The sequence below is a fragment of the Delphinapterus leucas genome, chromosome 18, assembly GCF_059928025.1.
Source record: "Delphinapterus leucas isolate spDelLeu-1000000601 "Yukka" chromosome 18, BTC_Dleu_Yukka2, whole genome shotgun sequence".
NCBI classification, from domain to species: Eukaryota; Metazoa; Chordata; class Mammalia; order Artiodactyla; family Monodontidae; genus Delphinapterus; species Delphinapterus leucas.
Genome location: NC_143146.1, coordinates 3,111,065 through 3,133,151, shown reverse-complemented (window position 1 = coordinate 3,133,151; position 22,087 = coordinate 3,111,065). Strand labels below are relative to the sequence as shown.

The 22,087-nt window shown below is 44.1% G+C and overlaps 1 protein-coding gene across 1 annotated transcript in view; it reads right to left on the bottom strand.

Moving 5' to 3' along the window:
- COL4A1 (collagen type IV alpha 1 chain) overlaps positions 1-22,087 on the bottom strand; it is a 150,621-nt gene that overhangs the window by 62,835 nt on the left and 65,699 nt on the right. The window lies entirely within an intron of this gene.

Genomic DNA, 22,087 nt, shown 5'->3' with positions numbered 1-22,087 from the left:
AATAAAAAATAAAAAACACAAACACATGCAGGCTAAACAATACATTACTAAATAACCAAGAGATCACTGAAGAACTCAAAGAGGAAATCAAAAAATACCTAGAGACAAATTACAACAAAAACACGATGATCCAAAACCTATGGGATGCAGCAAAAGCAGTTCTAAGAGGGAAGCTTATAGCAATACAAGCCTACCTCAAGAAACAAGAAAAATCTCAAATAAACAATCTAACCTTACACCTAAAGGAACCAGAGAAAGAAGAACAAGCAAAACCCAAAGTTAGTAGAAGGAAAGAAATCATAAACATCAGAGCACAAATATATGAAATAGAAACAAAGAAAAAAATAGCAAAGATCAATAAAACTAAAAGCTGGTTCTTTGAGAAGATAAACAAAATTGATAAACCATTAGCCAGACTCATCAAGAAAATGAGGGAGAGGACTCAAATCAATAAAATTAGAAATGAAAAAGGAGAAGTTTACAACGGACACCACAGAAATACAAAGCATCCTAAGAGACTACTACAAGCAACTCTATGCCAGTAAAATGGACAACCCGGAAGAAATGGACAAATGCTTAGAAAGGTATAACCTTCCAAGACTGAACCAGGAAGAAATAGAAAATATGAACAGACCAATCACAAGTAATGAAATTGAAACTGTGATTAAAAATCTTCCAACAAACAAAAGTCCAGCACCAGAAGGCTTCACAAGTGAATTCTAGCAAACATTTAGAGAAAAACTAACACTCATCCTTCTCAAACTCTTCCAAAAAATTGCAGAGGAAGGAACACTCCTAACCTCATTCTATGAGGCCACCATCACCCTGATACCAAAACCAGACAAAGATACTACCAAAAAAGAAAATTACAGACCAATACCACTGATGAATATAGATGCAAAAACCCCCACAAAATACCAGCAAACAGAATCCAACAACACATTAAAAGGATCATACACCATGAACAAGTGGGATTTATGCCAGGAAGGCAAGGATTCTTCAATATATGCAAATCAATCAATGTGATACAGCATATTAACAAACTGAAGAAGAAAAACCATATGATCATCTCATCATATATTGAGATGAATCATCTCAATACAAGCAGAAAAAGCTTTTGAAAAAATTCAACACTCATTTATGATAAAAACTCTCCAGAAAGTGCGTATAGAGGGAACCTACCTCAACATAATAAAGGCCATATATGACAAACCCACAGCAAACATCATTCTCAATGGTGAAAAGCTGAAAACAATTCCTCTAAGATCAGGAACAAGACAAGGATGTCCACTCTCGCCACTATTATTCAACATAGTTTTGGAAGTCCTAGCCACAGCAATCAGAGAAGAAAAAGAAATAAAAGGAATATAAATTGGAAAAGAAGAAGTAAAACTGTCACTGTTTGCAGATGGCATGATACTATACACAGAGAATCCTAAAGATGCCACCAGAAAACTACTAGAGCTAATCAATGAATTTGGTAAAGTCGCAGGATACAAAATTAATGCACAGAAATCTCTTGCATTCCTATACACTAACAACAAAAGAAATTAAGGAAACAACCCCATTCACCATTGCAACAAAAATAATAAAATACCTAGGAATAAACCTACCTAAGGAGGTAAAAGTCCTGTACTAAGAAAACTATAAGACACTGATGAAAGAAATCAAAGATGACACAAACAGATGGAGAGATATACCATGTTCCTGGATTGGAAGAATCAATATTGTGAAGATGACTATACTACCCAAGGCAATCTATAGATTCAATGCAATCCCTATCAAATTACCAGTGGCATTTTTTACAGAACTAGAACAAAAAAATCTTAAAATTTGTATGGAGACACAAAAGACCCCGAATAGCCAAAGCAGTCTTAAGGGAAAAAAATGGAGCTGGAGGAATCAGACTCCCTGACTTCAGACTATACTACAAAGCTACAGTAATCAAGACAATATGGTACTGGCACAAAAACAGAAATATAGATCAATGGAACAGGAAAGAAAGCCCAGAGAAAAACCTACACACCTATGGTCAACTAATCTATGGCAAAGGAGGCAAGGATATACAATGGAGAAAAGACAGTCTCTTCAATAAGTGGTGCTGGGAAAACTGGACAGCTACATGTAAAACAATGAAATTAGGACACTCCCTAACATCATACACAAAAATAAACTCAAAATGGGTTAGAGACCTAAATGTAAGGCTGGAGATTATAAAACCCTTAGAGAAAAACATAGGAAGAACACTCTTTGCCATAAATCACAGCAAGATCTTTTTTGATCCACCTCCTAGAGTAATGGAAATAAAAACAAAAATAAACAAATGGGACCTAATGAAACTTAAAAGCTTTTGCAAAGCAAAGGAAACTACAAACAAGACAAAAAGACAACCCTCAGAATGGGAGAAAATATTTGCAAACAAAATCAACGGACAAAGGATTCATCTCCAAAATATATAAACAGCTCATGCAGCTCAATATTAAAAAAAAAACCCAATCCAAAAATGGGCAGAAGACCTAAACAGACATTTCTCCAAAGAAGACATACAGATGGCCAAGAAGCGCATGAAAAGGTGCTCAACATCACTAATTATTAGAGAAATGCAAATCAAAACTACAATGAGGTACCACCTCACACCAGTTAGAATGGGCATCATCAGAAAATCTACAAACAACAAACACTGGAGAGGGTGTGGAGAAAAGGGAGCCCTCTTGCACTCTTGGTGGAAATATCAATTGATACAGCCACTATGGAGAACAGTATGGAGGTTCCTTAAAAAACTAAAAATAGAACTACCATACGACCCAGCAATCCCACTACTGGGCATATACCCTGAGAAAACCATAATTCAAAAAGAGTCATGCACCTCAATGTTCACTGCAGCATTATTTACAATAGCCAGGTCATGGAAGCAACCTAAATGCCCATCGACAGACAAATGGACAGAGAAAATGTGGTACATGTATTCAATGGAATATTACTCAGCCATAAAAAAGAATGAAATTGGGTCATTTGTAGAGACGTGGATGGATCTAGAGACTGTCATACAGTGTGAAGTAAGTCAGAAAGAGGAAAACAGATATCGTATGTTAACACATATATGTGGAAGCTAGAAAAATGGTACACATGAACCGGTTTGCAGGGCAGAAATAGAGACATGGATGTAGACAACAAACATATGGACACCAAGGGGGGAAAGTGTTGGGGGGCGGGTAGTGGTAGATGAATTGGGAGATTGGGATTGACATGTATACACTAATATGTATAAAATAGATAACTAATAAGAACCTGCTGTATAAAAAATAAATAAAATTCAAAAAATTAATAATAATATGATCATTGGCGGTCCAGTGGTAAAGAATCCACCTTCCAATGAAGGGGACGTGCGTTCGATCCCTGGTCGGGGAACTAAGATCCCACATGCCGTGGGGCAACTAAGCCCGCGCGCCACAACTACTGAGCTCACACACCTCAACTTCAAAGCTGCGTGCCACAAACTACAGAGCCTACGCACCCTGGAACCTGCGCACCACACTAGAGAACCCTGCGCACCACAACTAGAGAGAAGCCCGTGTGCTGCAACAAAGATCCCGTGTGCTGCAACTAAGACCCGAGCAGCCAAAAAAATAAAAATAAAAAATATATGATCATGGATCTTCACAGTGCACTGACGCCCAAGGAAATATGCTGCCCGAGACCTGGGCCCCCTCTCGACGGGGGACCATCTTGTTGGGCAGAGACATCTACATGTGCTTGTTCATCCATCAGAAAGCAGAATGCACCCAACAAGGGATGTTGATTGCAGAGATTCTGCAGTTGGGTGTCCATCTCTTGGAAGTAAGTACTTTAAAGGCAGGGATATTTTTTATTCATTCAGCGTTTGGCATGAACTTTGAGCTCAGTAAAAGTTGGTAACTGGATGATGAAATAACCAGTAGCATCACATGAACTTAGGATGAGGTAGGATTCTATCTACGTAGCCTAAAAGCTTTAAAACGGAATAAAATATGGTTGCTGGGCAGAAGGGGATCCCAGGCCTCCCCTTCCCAATCCAAAGCCCTGTGGGCACCACGGAGACTGGCTAACATACCACAACCGGCCGAAGAAGCCACAGGGAGAGACAGTGTGGGCAGGACATGATACTGAATCAGCTCTCCCTTTCCGTCATCGGGTGCCTTGAGATTTCCATTTCCAAGCAAAACTGCAAATAATTGATGGGACGAAAGTATTCACATTTGGAGCCAGAGCTCACCAAGCATCCAGTGATGGGGAAACTATTTCAGATGACGGGTCACAGTCAATGGGTGACTTCAAGACTGAGCCAGAAATTCCACAAGTCCAATTCCTTGAGCCCAGCAACAATCAGACATCTGCAGGACCATTTCCTGAATACCAGTACTGCTGGGAAAGTGGTGGGAAGGCTCCGATCAGTGTCACAGGGTCATGGAAAAGCTCTGGGATGAGGCCCCATTGGGCTTCATCCACACCATGCAGCTTGACATTATGGCAGAAATATTGCCACCCGTGCAGAGGAGAGGAGAGGCGGAGGACATACACAACCAGAGCCCTGAAAAGGCCTGGTTTTCCTAAGAAGGAGATGCGAACACTGACTTTCCTCTGCCCCACGAGACATATACCTGGAACGTTAAAAGAACGTATGTGTCAGTTGAAAGTAGACTACATTTGGGGGAGGGATGGAGTGGGAGTTTGGGGTTAGTAGATGCAAACTCTTACGTATAGAATGGATGAACAACAAGGTCCTACTGCAGAGCACAGGGAACTCTATTCAATGCCCTGTGATAAACCATAATGGAAAAGAATATGAAAAAGAGTGTATATATATGGATAACTGAATCACTTTGCTGTACACTTGAAAGTAACACAACACTGTAAATCAACTATACTTCAGTAAAAAAATTAACTACATTTCTTTAAATATAATACTGAAGATTGTTTCACATAATCGCTCTATCATTACTACTGTTTCATGCATTTAACATTTCAATATTAAACTACGAAAGAGTAAACTAATCATGCACCCAAAGCATGGCTTGATCTTTTTTATCTTCTTCCCCAAAGTCTCATTTTCTCTCTCAAGATTGGGTGATATTTCACTTAATATGGTCAATGTGAGGAATCTTTACATAGTGGTCTCCATTGGAAATGTGGGTATATGCCAAGAGCTTTAGCAATTACACGTGAAGGTGGGGAGAGATGGGCAATTAAGAGGTTTTTTTCCTAGAAATGAGCTCATTCCCCATCTTTACACATTCAAAGGATGAGAAGGATCAGAAAAGCAGAAAAGTGTTAAAAAGGATAAAAAGGCTCCTTAATCCCTGACCTTCATGTACTATGAGATCCAGTCTCTTCTCCAGGAGCCTCCTGGACCCACTCTGCCTAAACCACGGAGTTGGTTTGGGCAAGAGGACCCTACGTAGCCTCTCAACACTCCCCCCTTTGACCATCATCAGGCTTGTAGGGACTTGCTCCCAAGACTTCTGAAGCTGCAGATCATCAGGTTTGTATGAAAAATGGGACAGACACAGAGCCGAGGTTTGGGGAAGGGAGCTTGCTGGTTGTACAGGAAGTAAATGGGAAAGCCTTTCTCTCTCTGCCCACATCTGGACTGCAGCTTTTACACCGGACTTTCCGCCTCAGGCTTCTTGAGCAGAAAAATCCCAGCCCCTGTGGATAAGTCCATCTAATGGATAAGGTCCACCAAGGCCCGGCTGATGTCAGCTTCACACTGCACACTGATACAGCACTTAATGCAGAAGCCTCTCCAAGAGGCCGTGTTCAAGGGTAGATTTCTGTTGGATAAATCCTGATATGGAAACATTATTTGAGCCCACGAGGAATTCTGGCACAATTCTAAGAATTTCAACATTGCCATGAAGGTTGGTTTTTAGAGCTAAGCTCAAATCATATGTAATATAAAACTAGCAGGGTGCCAGTTACGGAGGAGATACACAATAAATATTTCTGATCAGTCAACATTTGCAAGAAATAAAACTGATACTTTCCGAGCTACAAAAATCCACTTTGCACATCACCTGGTGAGAAAAAAAATGAATCATAAAGAGTTTTTCACAAAACGCTTTCTAAAGAACCATTCTTCAACCCAAGAATAATTCGAAGGAGTCCTAAGTTCATTCTTACTATCAACAATTTAAAACTCTTCCCCAAACGCCAGCTAAGAGCAAACAAACTGTCCAGCTTCACTGATCCAGTAAAAAAACTTACTAAAACAACAGGCAAACTTGAGTGCTGACAAATTGTTGGTGGCAAAAAAAAACTTAAAATTTTCCAAAGATTCTTAGGACTTATAAATAAATTCCAGACATTTCTCCTTCATTAGAGCCAAGAATCACTTATGCAGGACACACTTTAAAGCTGTAAGCAGTGGCAAATGTTTTCTTCAATCACTTGTCTCTTGGGCTCTTTGTGAAAAATCAGTCTAAAATGCTTTCATTGTCTTATTCCAAAGCAGTAATCTGTTTAAAATATTTTAAGTATAAATATTTAAAGTTATTCCCCCGAAGTAGTCAGCTTCCCAAATTAGCAAGAAGCAAAATATTTTGATAATGTTTTTCCAAAGTCTGGTGGGTGTATTCAGTCCAATTTTGTGTATACATTTCCTGATATAGTTAATCTTTAATCGATAGCTTTGTTCCACTTTAACAAGGGGAGCTTGCTCTCCGGAAAACATGTGTGTTTCTGGGCCTCACGCTCTATTAATACATTCAGATCTCAATGTGAAGGTTCAAACGTCCTGATGGGTTTTCCTGGGGACCCCTGTCCAATAACCCTCCCCCGACATCCGTTATCCTCTGGGCTTCAGCCTAGGTCTTGGCTCCCAACCACCTCACGGGCCCAAACAGTGCCTCAAACGTGTGGGTATCAGTTACCCAACCCACGTCCAGATGGTCGCTGCTCCCTGAAATATCTGTACCCACACGCCACCCCCATGGTCCCCTAGCACCCCAGCACATCCATGGAATCTCAGCTAAACATCCCTTCCTTGGGGAAGGACTCCGAAACACAAAGTGATTCAAAGAGAACTTTTACACCTAACTGATCCCATTAAATTAAGAGGCAATAAAGGAGGCATGAGCTTTTGAAACGGCCATGTCCGGAAAGCCCCCAAGGGCTCTGATTTTCCCGCCACGAGAGGGCGCAATGGGACCACGCCTTTTTTTTGTTTTTTTTGTTTTTTCCCAAATCAAAATTCAACCAGGGGACCCTGAAAGCGTTCAGCCTTTTTTCTTAAATATTCATTATCTTAATATATTAATATTAAATATTCAATGCCATTGAAGATATTAGTGCAGGCACAGCTAAGAGAAATCAGTTTTTTAAGGCTTACAATGCAGAACTCTAAGGGAAAGAAATTTTAATGGGAATTAAAAATGTAATTTAAATTAAATATAAAACTAGTAACCTGAGCGCTGAGGCTATTAAGTGACAGGTAAATGCTGTGACCCTAGAAATAATGTGAATTGTGGATGCTTTTCAGATTGCTTTTTTCACCCATTTTTTTAAACTTATTTGAATCTAACAATAATACACGGGAAAAAGTAAATTCAGTTTTCTAAATGACTGGAAATAGTAAATGTTGAAAAACTTAAATCCTATAAAACGCGCATAAAATAGGTACAAATATGGTAGTAAGAAGGTCTCTAAAAACCAATTTCTAAATATCCAACTGCCAGTAAAATTTATATGAAGGATCTACTTTGGTCCTTCTACAAGTTTATAGGAAACATATACTTAAGGTAATTTAATCCATTCTCCTGATTTTTGCCATTTACGAAGGAAAAAAGTCCATCCAAATTTTAACAGCTTCCCTGAAAGATGATAATAACATTTTGACATAGGGAGCTCTTGAAAATCAAAATCATGAATGTTTTTGCCTAAACCTATTACCTTACATAGTATAGTATAGACTTGGAAATTGTCTTTTAAAGCAGAAAAGCAGTACAGACATAAAAGGGGCCTGACTGCAGCTTGGAACCTCACTTGTGGTGGCCCTGGAAGGTTGTGTATGTTGCGCACTGCAGGAAGGAGGCTGGGCACTGGCCCAGCAGGGGGGCCTTATCTAAAGTGCCCAGAGCAGCACAAAACCACTCAGAGGCCTAGGAGCTGCTGAGAACCTGTCTGCAAAATTGCACCTTTACTCACCAGCACAAGTGCCTTTTCTGTGTTTTAAAGTTCCATGAGATTTATCAGAAACCTACCTCCTAACTTAAAGATTGTGGGGAAGGAGTGAGATTGCAGGAACATAAATAATTGAAAATGAAATAGCAACAGGAGGTTAGCTGCTTTTTGAGTTCAGACAAGAAAAAATACATTTTTCTCAAAGAGACACTTTGCTTTACGTTCAGTACCTTCAAACCAACGACCCTGAGGTTTAAAGAGACATATTCTATGTTATCAGCAAATTTTAGAAATACCTGTTAGTGCACAATACCTAAATAGTCCTTGGAGGGTTTTGTTACCACAGCTAAGGATGTTATTAACTTGAACTTGAAAATGAATGTGGGTGTGTGACGGGGTCCTGGAAGTGCGTGCGTCCTGAACAAAATTAGGGCACATAAAAGTCAGGAAATGCCACAATCTAGGTCATGGCTTTTTTTTTTTTTAAGTCTGTGCTAACAGTAAATATGAAAAAATGCAGAACTATCCTGACAATAATGATTATAATTACTAATATAAAAAGCATTCAAGATATTCTTTAGGTTTAACCTTGAGAGAATCTGCCCATCAGGAATTAAGGAAAACAATGTTTTCTTTAAAAATGTGTTAAATGCAAGTATCTATTGAAATTGGGTTTTACGGGTACCCCCATGCCAGGGGGCATTCCCTGGGCCCTCACACCTAGCACAAGCAGCACACAGTAGGTGCTCACTAAATACCTTCATGAGGAATAAGGAAACACAAAATGTTAAAGATTCCAAATAAATAATATAAACCTTCCAAGAGGGTGCAGGTCTAGGAATTCCATTTTCAAACTTGACTCCAAAAATAGGCATCTCTGCTCTGGGTTAGTGACCGGAGCTTTTGGGAATCCTACTTTCCACGTTCTCACTGTAGACTGATAATGTCATGTGATGGGGAAAGAACTTTGACACAGGAACTGAAAGATTCCCATACTGGCTCCAGCACCAATCGCTTGGACTCTCTGAAAATCCGTTCTGCCCTGTGTAAGACGGGACCCCCCCCACCTGCCCCTCTTCCCTATCAGATCTTTTAAGAGTCAGATTTGATGGCGTTTTCAGAGCTACTCTGCACTGCACGGAACACTGAACAACTGCCTACAAACTAAACCCTCCTGACTGTCGTCTATGTAAACACATCTCTTTTGCATTTATCTTTGTTTCTATGTCTATCAGGCCAACTTCATTTCCTAAAACGCCACAGAATATTTTAAAAGGGAATGAAAATGCCGTGTCGTCTCTTTTTTGTTCCTATCGGTCATGACCTGTGAATTATCTCATTCTTGTTTTTGTGGCTAAATTTAACATAGGAAAATAAGAATTTCTTGAGTATTTAAAAAATATGACATTTTTAAGAAATTCCTCCTTTATGTTATGCACAAGGTTTTTTATTTTTTTCCTTAATGGGTACGTTGGATATTAATTCTGTTCCAGCCCAGGACATTGTATTTACTCTCCCGTGTCAGCCTGAGTCTTTTTGAGGCCAGCACATCACCAGCCGAGACAAAAGAGCTCCGGCACCCTTCTCTTCTTTTTACTCCGTAAAGATCTGAGAATACACATGTGTGTTGATGACCCCAAATGACTTCCTTTCCCTCCAACCAAGTTCCTTGACTGTATCACATGGCTAATAACATTTCCCCCAACATGCTGCAATAATGTCAAGACTTCATTAATCAAGCTCAGAACCTGAAAGATCCAAATAGTTCCAAGGAGGTTAAGACATGACAAATCGATTCTGTCCACACAATACAATACAACATGGGCCAACCTTGAGGTTTCACAAAACACACTGTTAGCCTAACCTCACTAATTAGAAGGAGCCATGGTTGGATCAATCCTAATTAATAATCAAATTTGAACCTAATTTCAGTAAACACCGTTAATTCTTTTAAAACATTAAGGAAAGAAAAGAAATTAAGCAAGGAAAGAAATTAAGCAAGATGTCGAAGGGGATTTTTTTGGTCAAGATTGATTTTAAAACTGAATCGATAAGAAAAGCATATAATTGCACAGTCAGTGCAAAATAAGGGTGCATAATTAACACAATAAATAGCTCCTTCTTAAATACTTAAAAATAAGCTTCCCTTCACCTCAATGTTGTTTGGCAACCTGTTTTCAAAAGATAATGTGGGCATATATTTTTACCGAGGGGTATGGCCAAATTATTAAAAAATTTAAATTAGTAGCATCTTATTTAATGCCATTTTACTATATTTATTATTCAGAGGTATTAAATGTTTGACTTATAAGATAGTTTCTTGCTTTTTTATTTTAAATTACATAATGCCGATAGATTAAAACATTATGCTCTTTGGCTAGGAGCTAAGTTGCAGAAACAGGCATATCACACTACAGTTTGTAAATTAGGCGGTATTAACGTTCTCATAAAAAATAGATGACAGATTGTAGAGTTTTAAAATGTGTGACTTTTCCCATGTATTCTGTATTTAAATTTAAAAAATCAATTTGAAGACAGAAGACCCAATGGGTAAGTGTGTCAGAGAGACCAGACAGACTGGGGGCGGAGAAGGGGGGATGCTTGAAGGTCAGGCCACACCCATGGGCGATGCCCCCTCTCGCTCCCCACTCTGGGGGTCTGCGGCACCGAACAGAACAACAGGGCCAATTTCTCTTTGGCCAAAGGAGGCTGATCAGTCAAGTATCCTGAAGCGGCCTTCCCTGTCTCCTGCCCCAGATATAAAATTGCCAATTTTGTAAAATTCCTGAGCTCTCACGGGAATTCCAAGCCAATGGGAGCCCACGAGGCATCCCTGAAAGAATAAATAGGTTTCCAAACCCAGTGTTTCTCCACGAGGAGAATCAGCACCTTTTGTGAAGAAATCGATGAAAAGCAGTCATCTGACAGTAGCTTGATACTCCGCGTAAACAGACTGCCATTGATTACTCGGGTCCAGGATTTCAGAATAACAAATATGGTAGCGACCCGGAGCTGGCCCTACTTCAGGGTTTATGAAGAGACACACAGAGTCCTGCTCTGTGGATGGAGCTGGAACTTGCCCTGCCCCTCCTGGTTCCCTAAATCTACTCCAGAAGGACAGTCATGCCTGGTGACCTCGGGCTCCGGAAGCCCCCTTCTAGGTTTACCCACCGGGTAAGGGGTCTGGGATTCCAGGAAAGCAGGATGGGGCACAACTATGGAAACAGACACCACTGCCTGCAGAGCTGCACAATCACAGCTGAACATGATCGCTTCTGAGTAGAGGACAAGAGATTTGCTTCTTTTAAAAATAAAATTATTTTATTGATGACTAGTTAGTTGATTTATGATGTTGTGTTAATTTCTACCATACAGCAAAGTGATTCGGTTATACACCTATATATACATTCTTTTTCATATTCTTTTCCATTATGGTTTAGGTTCCTCAAAAAACTAAAAATAGAGTTGCCCTAGGATCCTGCAATCCCACTCCTGGGCATATAACCGGAGAAAACTCTAATTAGAAAAGATACATGCACCCCAGTGTTCACTGCACCACTATTTACAAGATCCAAGACACAGAAGTAATTTGCTTCTGAAATAAGATCACCTACTCTCTTCTAGAATGTCTCCTTAATTATGTGATTGCACACAAGAAACACCTCAGGAGAGGTGCCTGTGTCGGGAGCAGAATAGTTGACAGGATGGAAAACGACGCGTGCGTGTTCCAATCTGTCACGGAGGGAAGCAAATTCCTTTTTTAAAAAACAGAATTTTAAACTCTACTCACTGAGCAGATTACTTTGTTTGAAGCATCACTGGATGCATAAAATAGCTCTTACGTTCACACCACAGACACCCCTGTTTCTCTCCGTGTTACACCTCAAGTCCTTCCGTGAGGGGTGGGCCTTGGAGGGAACATTGCCCCAGAGGATGAACAGCCTCCAGGTTGGGGAACTTTCATTTTAAATTAAAGATGGACACTTTGGGCTAAGAATATAACGTCATATAAGTAAGTCAGAAAGGACAGGAATGGTTATTCCCACTAATACTCTCATAATTAAAATCTGTTTCTCCCTCCCTTTTAGCTCTCGGCACTTACCCAGTAATAAGACCCAGAAGATGACCCCTGACCAACTGTCGCTGGGCTGGGGGTGACCATCAGAGCAGTTCTTTCAGAAAGTCAGGATGATTTCAGAAAAGTTATTTCATACCAGCACTGACCTCCTGGCCCCTGGGAAATTTTCACACATGAGATACAGAGAGCTGAATAGATTAGCAAGTGGAAAACACAAAAGCGTGAGGAAAGCAGAAGCCAATCCCCACCATGAACACTTCCCTGCAGGTATCGTGTGATTTTTCAAAATGGAAAACAGGGAGAAAAACCAGCTGGCCAAGGGGACTGAAGAAACGTTAACTTTCACAACAGCAGCCTCGAAAAATGAATGAGGAATGCACAGGAATTAAATGCTGCCGAATCACATTCCCCTCTTCTCTGCATACATCACTGAGAAAGCATCCGACACTGAGGAAATGTCTGCTTGTGAAGTAAGAGCCCGTTATGGCCTGACCTCCCATGCCTCAGATTAAGGGAGTGTTCCAACACTGACTGTGTACCAAAGGCGTCCTGACACTGCCTGTGTACCAAAGGCATCCTGACACTGCATACCAAAGGCATCCTGACACTGCATACCAAAGGCGTCCTGACACTGACTGCGTACCAGAGGCGTCCTGACACTGCATACCAAAGGCGTCCTGACACTGCATACCAAAGGCATCCTGACACTGCATACCAAAGGCGTCCTGACACTGACTGCGTACCAGAGGTGTCCTGACACTGCATACCAAAGGCGTCCTGACACTGCATACCAAAGGCGTCCTGACACTGTGTACCAAAGGTGTCCTGACACTGCATACCAAAGGCGTCCTGACACTGCATACCAAAGGCTTCCTGACACTGACTGCGTACCAAAGGCGTCCTGACACTGACTGCGTACCAGAGGCGTCCTGACACTGATTGTGTACCAGAGGTGTCCTGACACTGACTGTGTACCAGAGGCATCCTGACACTGCGTACCAGAGGCGTCCTGACACTGACTGTGTACCAGAGGCATCCTGACACTGCATACCAAAGGCATCCTGACACTGCATACCAAAGGCGTCCTGACACTGACTGCGTACCAGAGGCGTCCTGACACTGACTGTGTACCAGAGGTGTCCTGACACTGACTGTGTACCAGAGGCGTCCTGACACTGACTGTGTACCAGAGGTGTCCTGACACTGCATACCAAAGGCGTCCTGACACTGCATACCAAAGGTGTCCTGACACTGCATAGCAAAGGTGCTCTGACACTGCATACCAAAGGTGCTCTGACACTGCATACCAAAGGCGTCCTGACACTGCATACCAAAGGCGTCCTGACACTGACTGCGTACCAGAGGCATCCTGACACTGACTGTGTACCAGAGGCGTCCTGACACTGACTGCGTACCAGAGGCGTCCTGACACTGCATACCAAAGGCGTCCTGACACTGTGTACCAGAGGCGTCCTGACACTGCATACCAAAGGCGTCCTGACACTGACTGCGTACCAGAGGCGTCCTGACACTGCATACCAAAGGCGTCCTGACACTGTGTACCAGAGGCGTCCTGACACTGCATACCAAAGGCGTCCTGACACTGACTGCGTACCAGAGGCGTCCTGACACTGCATACCAAAGGCGTCCTGACACTGTGTACCAGAGGCTTCCTGACACTGACTGCATACCAAAGGCGTCCTGACACTGCATACCAAAGGCTTCCTGACACTCACTGCGTACCAAAGGCTTCCTGACACTGACTGCGTACCAAAGGTGTTCTGACACAGACTGCATATCAAGGTTCCTTTTGGTAAAATTACATTTTACTCTAGAAAGGCCAGTAGTAGCAAAGCTCTAAAGAACCTTCTGGCATCTACAGAGAAGGCCTGAAATCCGAGCTAGCAGACATCCTGATTTGGAAGGTTTTAGAGCTCAGAGCCCATGTCCTCCCTATTGGAGGTTTTCAACTTTAAATCAAAATGCCTAGACTCTTTTTCAGGTGGAGAAACACACCTCAATCACAAGGGCACAGATAAACACAGCTGCCCCGCACCACGTCCTTAGAGGGCGAGTACCTGTGAGGCGTGTCCTGCACCCTGAAAAGCAGCTCAAGATAAACCCCCATGCCCCCTAAAGGCTGGGCTCCCTGGGCACCCCCCCTGAGGCCCACAGTACCTGGGTGTCCCCCCAGACCACTGCTTCCGTAACGAGCACAGCTGCTTCTCACCTTCACGTGGCCGTGGCCCACACCCTGCGGCTCTAACGTCACCCTCCTGACGTGGTCCCCCTGGTGTCCCCACCCGCTTCCCACAGCACCACATCCCAGAGGAGTCCCAAGCGGCAACCTTCAACACTGCCGATGCAGAAAGAGGAAAAGACCCAGGCTGGAAGCCGGGGCAGGGAGGGTTCCAACGGGACAATAGGGGAGGGCGGTGTTGGGGGTGGGGGGTGTCTAGGTAAAAAGTGTATGTGCACGTGTGTGCATATGCCTGTGTGTGCGTGCCTGTGTGTGCGTGCATCCTGTGTGCGTGCATATGCCTGTGTGTGCATGCCTGTGTGTGTGTGCATGCCTGTGTGCGTGCATATGCCTGTGTGTGCATGCCTGTGTGTGTGTGCATGCCTGTGTGTGTGCATGCCTGTGTGCGTGCATCCTGTGTGCATGCATATGTCTGTGTGTGCACGCCTGTGTGCGTGCCTGTGTGTGTGCATGCCTGTGTGCATGCCTGCCTGTGTATGAGTGCATGCCTGTGTGCATGCATGCCTGTGTGTGTGCATCCTGTGTGCATGCCTGTGTGTGTATACGCCTGTGTGTGCGCATATGCCTGTGTGCATGCATGCCTGTGTGTGCATGCCTGTGTGCGTGCATGCCTGTGTGTGCATGCCTGTGTGCGTGTATGCCTGTGTGTGTGCATGCCTGTGTGTGCGTGCATGCCTGTGTGTGCATCCTGTGTGTGTGCATCCTGTGTGCATGCCTGTGTGTGTGCATATGCCCGTGTGTGCATACACCTGTGTGTGCGCATATGCCTGTGTGTGCATGCCTGTGTGCATGCATGCCTGTGTGTGTGTATGCCCGTGTGTGTGCATGCCTGTGCACGTGTGTGTGCATGCCCATGTGTGTTTGCACACGCATGCAGGGGAGAGGCTGGGGAGATACAGGGAGGAATGCAGTCCCCAGAGAACGCATCACCAGAGGCATGCCACGGGGCACCGCATAAAGAAACAGGTGCACCTGTGCAGGTGAGCGGAGAAGGCAAACCCGATCACCATGGGGAAGGAGTAGGAATGCCTGGTGGGAGGAACATGAAGGGCAGAACTGTTAAAAAGAAAGGAAGGAGGAGAGTGTGGCATGGCCCGCACAGTGAAGTGCGTGAACCTCACTGGGGAGCCAAGTCTAAGGGCACTGGAGTGTCTTCAGAGCCCTGGGGGCGGAAGAGATCTGCACCCCGAGATCTCAGCTTCAGCTCCCATCCTCAGGGCCCTGGACCCACAAGGGCCTGAAGGACCGAGTCCTCAGCAGGGACCAGCAATCTAATGTCCATAAAAAAGAGAATCGCTCTGCTTCAATAACCCCAAAACGGACTTCCGAATGTTATTGCTAGCTTTTCTGGAAGTTCCCCCGGCCGTAGATCACTCCTGCCCTGGCAGTCAGGGTGTTCAATTAGCTGTCAAGTCAGGGTCTCTTGCACGAACCGTGCGTCCCACATCCAGAGCGGGTGAGGAGCTCAGGAAGCCAGGACGCCCCCTGGGGGCCTCCTGCGGTGGGAGGTCACGGCCCTCTCCCAGGGCTCAGCCTGTGTGGTCCCAAAGAGGAGGAGCCTGCGCTACCCTTTACCAAGTGCCACGGTATTTGGATTCAGACACCAAACATCGGGGGCTCTGACTCCTTGTCGGGAGGGCCAGGACCCAATGCTCACCACCCGCAGCAGTCGTGGCGGAAGGATTTGTGCAGCACGCCTGTGAAACGCCGTGGGCCAGGAGCAAAGGTGGGACGTCCTGATGTAGAAGAGAAGACATCATTCCGCGGCCTCCTGCATCCGGAGACAGACGGCCAGGGAACAAGATGCACCCAGGCACCCCCACCCTCGCCTCGGAAATACCCAGCAGCGAGGAGAGACCCCGCTTAAGAAAAGAGTAACCCCCGAGGGCTTCCGGAGAGACACCCATTCCGCCCTTTCATGATTTGGAGTCTCATATGAGGAAGTGAGACGATGCATGGGGGGAGGGGGACAGCTGTCCATGGTAGTTTCCCAAAGTGCCCAATTTTCCATCCCAAATCAGGGCACACGTGATGAACAACAGGGAATCAAAACTGGAGCCTAATTCACATGTCCTGAGCCTGGTACCTGAACTTCAGGTGTCTGCTCCTGGAAAGTTCAGTTTCCCTTTCCCTGACCCATGACCCCAGCTCAGCTCTGGAGCCCCCGGGGCTCGATCTCACGGCACTGCTTTCTCTCTGCCCTTGGAGCTCACAGCAGAGTGTTCAGCTTGGGGGTTACTGGTGCTGTTACTTGTGTAATGCCTCCCTCTGCCTGGGACTGTCACATCCTCGAGGACAGGTGCCAACCAACCCCTAAAACTATCAGCTCGTGGCCACGACCAGGCAGAACCTCAACAAGACCCTCGAGATTGGAGTAGGGGGCACATGGATACAAGCAGCTCACTGCCTCTATCCTGGATAGCCTGAGCTCCTTTACCAATCTAGGGGAAACCACTGCACAACCAAGCATTTATCCAGACACTACAGACCTCAGAGTTCCCACCAACCAACCTAGAGCCAGGGATTCCTCACCTGCAATCAGTGAGCCAACATATGGACATCACCTGCCGCAATGAGACGCCCGCCCATAAAAAAATTCTTTGGAAAAATCCTCAGGATCTAACAAGACACGTAGGAGAGCTTGCCACCTCTCATTCATGACCAAAAGCATCTTCCAGCTCTTTGCTGGTTGGTCTATAAGCTCGAGGGTCAGCCCAACCCCATACGGATGAAGGTGACCAGAGAGGGACCTTAAACCAGGAAGGATGTCCAGACAGCATTTCAGGGAGGAGTCGAGAATCGTTAGCCCCCCAGGGTGGATTTCCAAGTGAAGAGATCTAGAGCCAGTTGGATTTGGGGCCAGATAAGCATGATGCTGCTATAGAACCTCGTGGCTATGGAGGTAGGCTAAGCCACACGTGGATACGGTGTGCAGGGGAACCTTTAACTTTTCCAAGGGGCTTGCCGAAGGGAAAATAAGACGCAGGGGCACCCGTTCCCCACAGCCCACTGGTTCCCTCGTTCCCTCTAAGTCTTCCTTTGTTTAATTACGCATGGTGCCGAGCCACCTTGCAAGGATGAGGGTTCTGTTAATGCCATTTCTGGGGTTGCAGCTCTCCACACCCACACTACGGAACCATCTCGCATCATTACGTGCCATCTGGAAACACATTTTGAAGGCTCGTGATCTTCTACCCACAAACAGGAGGAAAATCCAACTGTACAGCTCTCCTTTGTCAGGGTCGATGTTGAGTCTTTGATCTTGAATTAACACATACAGCCTCATTTCGCTCCTTCTAAAAGAAAGCTAAATTCCTGCCAGCCAATGTTTGATCAGGATCCTATTTACAAAAAAAATAATTGTTCCATTAAGAGTCAAGATGAGGACTGCCATGGGCCGGCATCTCCGATGACAGCGTCCACTCACACGAGGGGTTCTGTGCTTTAAAAGTCACAGGACCTGATATTCCACTCAAGACATTTAATTTCCTAGTACTCCTTCTAAACGTGGAAATGAAATCAACTCACTCTTTTTGAAGTTGAACTGGATGAGGTGCGTTCCAAATACAGTTACAGATCCAAAAACGTAGAATTTTTTGTGATTATAGTCTATCGCAAGTTTAACAGGGTCTCAGAAGCACATGGCGAAGGGACAGATTTTTATGTAATAGAGAGAAATAGGAAGATGAGGTGGACCCTGGGGGAGGCGTGGCTCACGGTTCCCCCCATGGTACCCGAGAGGGCATATTCCAGTGACGTCCAAAGCACAGGGAGATGTCTGTGGTGGGCCTGATGTGAAGGATAAAATAAACCCACTTAGCATGGAGCTGCTTTTAATGGCTTCCCTATGGTATACTGTTGATACTTCACTCTTGGATTCAAGCATATTTAAAAAAAAAAACAAAAAACCTTGGTTTTCAAAGAACTACTAAAAAGACAAAAGTAGGTGGATGTGGGAACCCACACTGATTCTCACGATGATTCTGCCAGATGATTCATGTCCAATATGTGGAAATAGGAAATAGGAGACATCTGGAAAAAATCTTGGCATTGCAAGACACCAGAAAAAGCATGGAGAAGGAAAAGAGTGTGCATTAACCCATATACCCAGCGCACGGGAAGAGGAATATATCATCAGAGCCCGCAGTGGATGCAAGACCCCAAAACCATTAAAGTAGACACTTGGGGTATTGGAATCCATTACATGGCAGAAATAAAATGACACTTCTCAGAGGTTCCCCTTTAAAAATACCTCAAAAAAGGAGAGTTAGCTGGGGGAGGAGAGGAGTTTGGACAATGCTTGTAATTATATGGATGTCAGGAAAAGCAGTTAACAACAAAAAGAGGTATTTGAAACATAAGGACAGTGAATAAAGGGAGAGTTGGTTCCCCTAATGATTCTGGAAATGGATGATAAAATCACAACGTTGACTAGAAATTGGACGATATTTCCAGACAGACCTCCCAAGTGAGTACCTCTCATTTTTCCTCCACCAAAAGCATCCAAAAGCTACAAACAAGCTTCCTAACAATGGTGCTATCATTCTAAAAACATCCTAACATCTCTCTAATATTAGGTGCTGGGAGAACTTCTGTGTCGGTGGAACCAGTCCTCCTTTGTGAACTGAGAAGTTCTCAGCCGGGTAGCCCACCCCTATGGCTTTACCCCTAAAATCTGTCCCCAACTGGACCATCAAGCAAACTCCATCGCCATATTTATCCCAACTTTAAAACTCACGCTAAAATGACATGTAACATAAATGACATTTTAAACGACCCAAGGGCTTTTTAGGTACCATACCTTTCACGTGACCCTTTTAGCAACACTGGGAAACTGTAGGTCAAACATCATTTCCCCTTTTCTTAGGAGAATGTGGTCAAATGACTTGATGGAACACACTCAGCTTAGATGGTGGAACGCACGCTAGAACCTGGGCTCTTATTCAACAGAACATCCTTTCCTAAAGGCTGTTCCTGACTTGAGAAATAAAAGGGGTCTGTGATCAGAGGAGTTTGGAAAGCCACATGGGAAAAGCCACCCTTGAAGGTTCTGAAGCTTCTATTAAAGGTTCTGAGGTGTCCCAGGGCGGGACTTTAACCACAGCTCATGTCCCCCAAATGTATCTGTCCTTGAAACGCTGCTCCATATTCCATTCCAGAGGACACATCCAAGAACGTCCTCAAGGTGGTCTGAGGACCACGCTTGGGGAAAGAATGAACTGGCCGCCATCGCCCTTTGGGAAATGCTCAAAACAGAACACATAAAAATAAAGAACTCCAATCAGTCTCAAAAATAATACAAGTAGTTTCAAATACACTAAACAAATCTTAATTTTATTAAATAAACCTCCTAATATGTTACATACAAGTAGTAGCACTTTTTTCTGCGTTTTGACTTTATGTATTTCACATCCTAGAAGTAAGAAAATGGAATTTCTTTTTAAATCTACTAGATTTTGAAGTCCTCGCTAATATGAACGTGGTGTGGAGCCTCCCACAGAGTTAGTCCTTAATAAATAAATTATGGTTATTATTCATTCATTATTGTTAGTCCAAATCAGCTAATTTATCCAAAGTTTCAAAGAGTTTACACAAAAATATTCATTTTCATTTACTTAAGAAAAAAGTGAAATACCTAGGAAGAAACATGACACCTTCAATATTTAGAACAATGGTTAAATTTAATTTATGGGGAAGAAATTTTCAATGTTCTAATGAAAAATAATAAAGATAATCTCATTCTTCAGTAAGCCTTGAGGTCTCAAATCGATTCTACACAGATACTAAGAATAATAAGAAATGAAAAGAGAATAACCAGTTGATATTTAAAGTATAATATACAAAAGCACCCTCTTTCTTCAATTTCCATGTGTAAATTAAAAGAAAAATCAATGAAATAAATATATGTATAAATTGAAGACTGCTGAATTCTCAAAAAATGGCAATAAAATATAGTCCCTGTCTCAAAAAGGAATTTTACTTGAGATTCAATGACAGCTAAGAAAGTCTCCTCTATTTACGATCTCGGAGGAAGTAAGATCCTTTATATTAAAAGTCATGTTAGCTCCGAAGGCATTTCTGGTGAGCGCTGCAATATAGGCAAAAACAGCCACAGAACAGTAAGATAGGTGAGCAAATGCCTGAACTCCTCATCAAGGAGGGACTGCAGTGTCTCTGGCAAAGAGCAGCTAACAGAAAACAACGTAAGCCGGCACACAATCAGGAAGACTGGAAGAGTCAACCTCTCCTCCTGTATTTACACATGATTAGACGTACAGAATTCTTTGCACGTACTTTTTTCTTATTTAGCACGTCCTTGAGGAAAAGATACTAAGGAGACTTGTTTTCTGTCTCTAAAAGTAACAACCGAGACAGGCCTGCCGATTGATTCATCCCTCGGCTACTCCAAGTGGGGAGGAAAGAGAAGACACATCTTCCCAGGTGTAGACAAGGCGGACGATCAAGGTGACGACCCTCGTCTTTGTGTCCAGAATGAGTGAGAAACAGGGCCAGATTCGCCTCCTGGGAAATCAAGGCGCCATGCCCAACTTGTAACAAAGATGACTCCCTTGTAACCAGAGTGACGAATTTCCTAGAGGGCAGAGAATACGCCAGGATTTCCTGAAGGAAGGGGCCGGGGAGGTCCTATCCTCACCACGTAGGTACAGTGGCATCTCTTGACATAGGCCTAAGAGGCTCACTTCACTACGCCCTCCCCTCAAGGTTTTACTCTAAACTTTGTATGGAATAAACACCCCCTGAAGGTGGTGCAATGCTGGCTGTTTGGGCTGGGATCCCCCTAATCTGCCTCAGGTGGGGTGAGGCTCAGACTTGGGCAGATGACCTCTGACCTGCTCCACGTCACAGGCAAGGTGGCTCCCTGTGCTTATTTGTTTAACCTCGTGGCGCTCCTCCAGGACAGGACCTGGGAGGTCTGCCCACAGCCCCAAAGGAGTAGGTTCATTTCTTTGGGGTCCTCAGCAATCCGTTCTAGCACCACCCATTTAGAGAAAGGCTTCGGAAGGTCTGCTTTCCTTGGCAAGGTGGCCAGTGGAACAGCATACAGACCTTAGATTCAGTTTTAGAGCAATGGGAGTTTGGTCAAGACTCCAGAATATTCTGAACGACGAGTTCCTCTTGCTGGGCCCTCCCAGATCAGGATCTTCTTATCTTGAAGAATGGAAACAGATTCGTGCTCTGATTAGCACTTGGACCCTGTCGCCTGCCTCTTTTTTTTTTTTTTTTGCGGTACGTGGGCCTCTCACTGTTGTGGCCTCTCCCGTTGCGGAGCACAGGCTCCGGACGTGCAGGCTCAGCGGCCATGGCTCACGGGCCCAGCCACTCCGCGGCATGTGGGATCTTCCCGGACCGGGGCACGAACCCGCGTCCCCTGCATCGGCAGGTGGACTCTCAACCACTGCGCCACCAGGGAAGCCCCCGCCTGCCTCTTATTTCCTATAAGACAGTAGGCTAGTTCAGGGGCTCTCAATCCAGACTGCTCCCCCCGTTTCCCCAAACCCCAGGAGATATTTGGCCTTAACCTGGAGACATTTCAGTTGTCACAACTGGGGGAGGGAGGGAGCTACTGACAT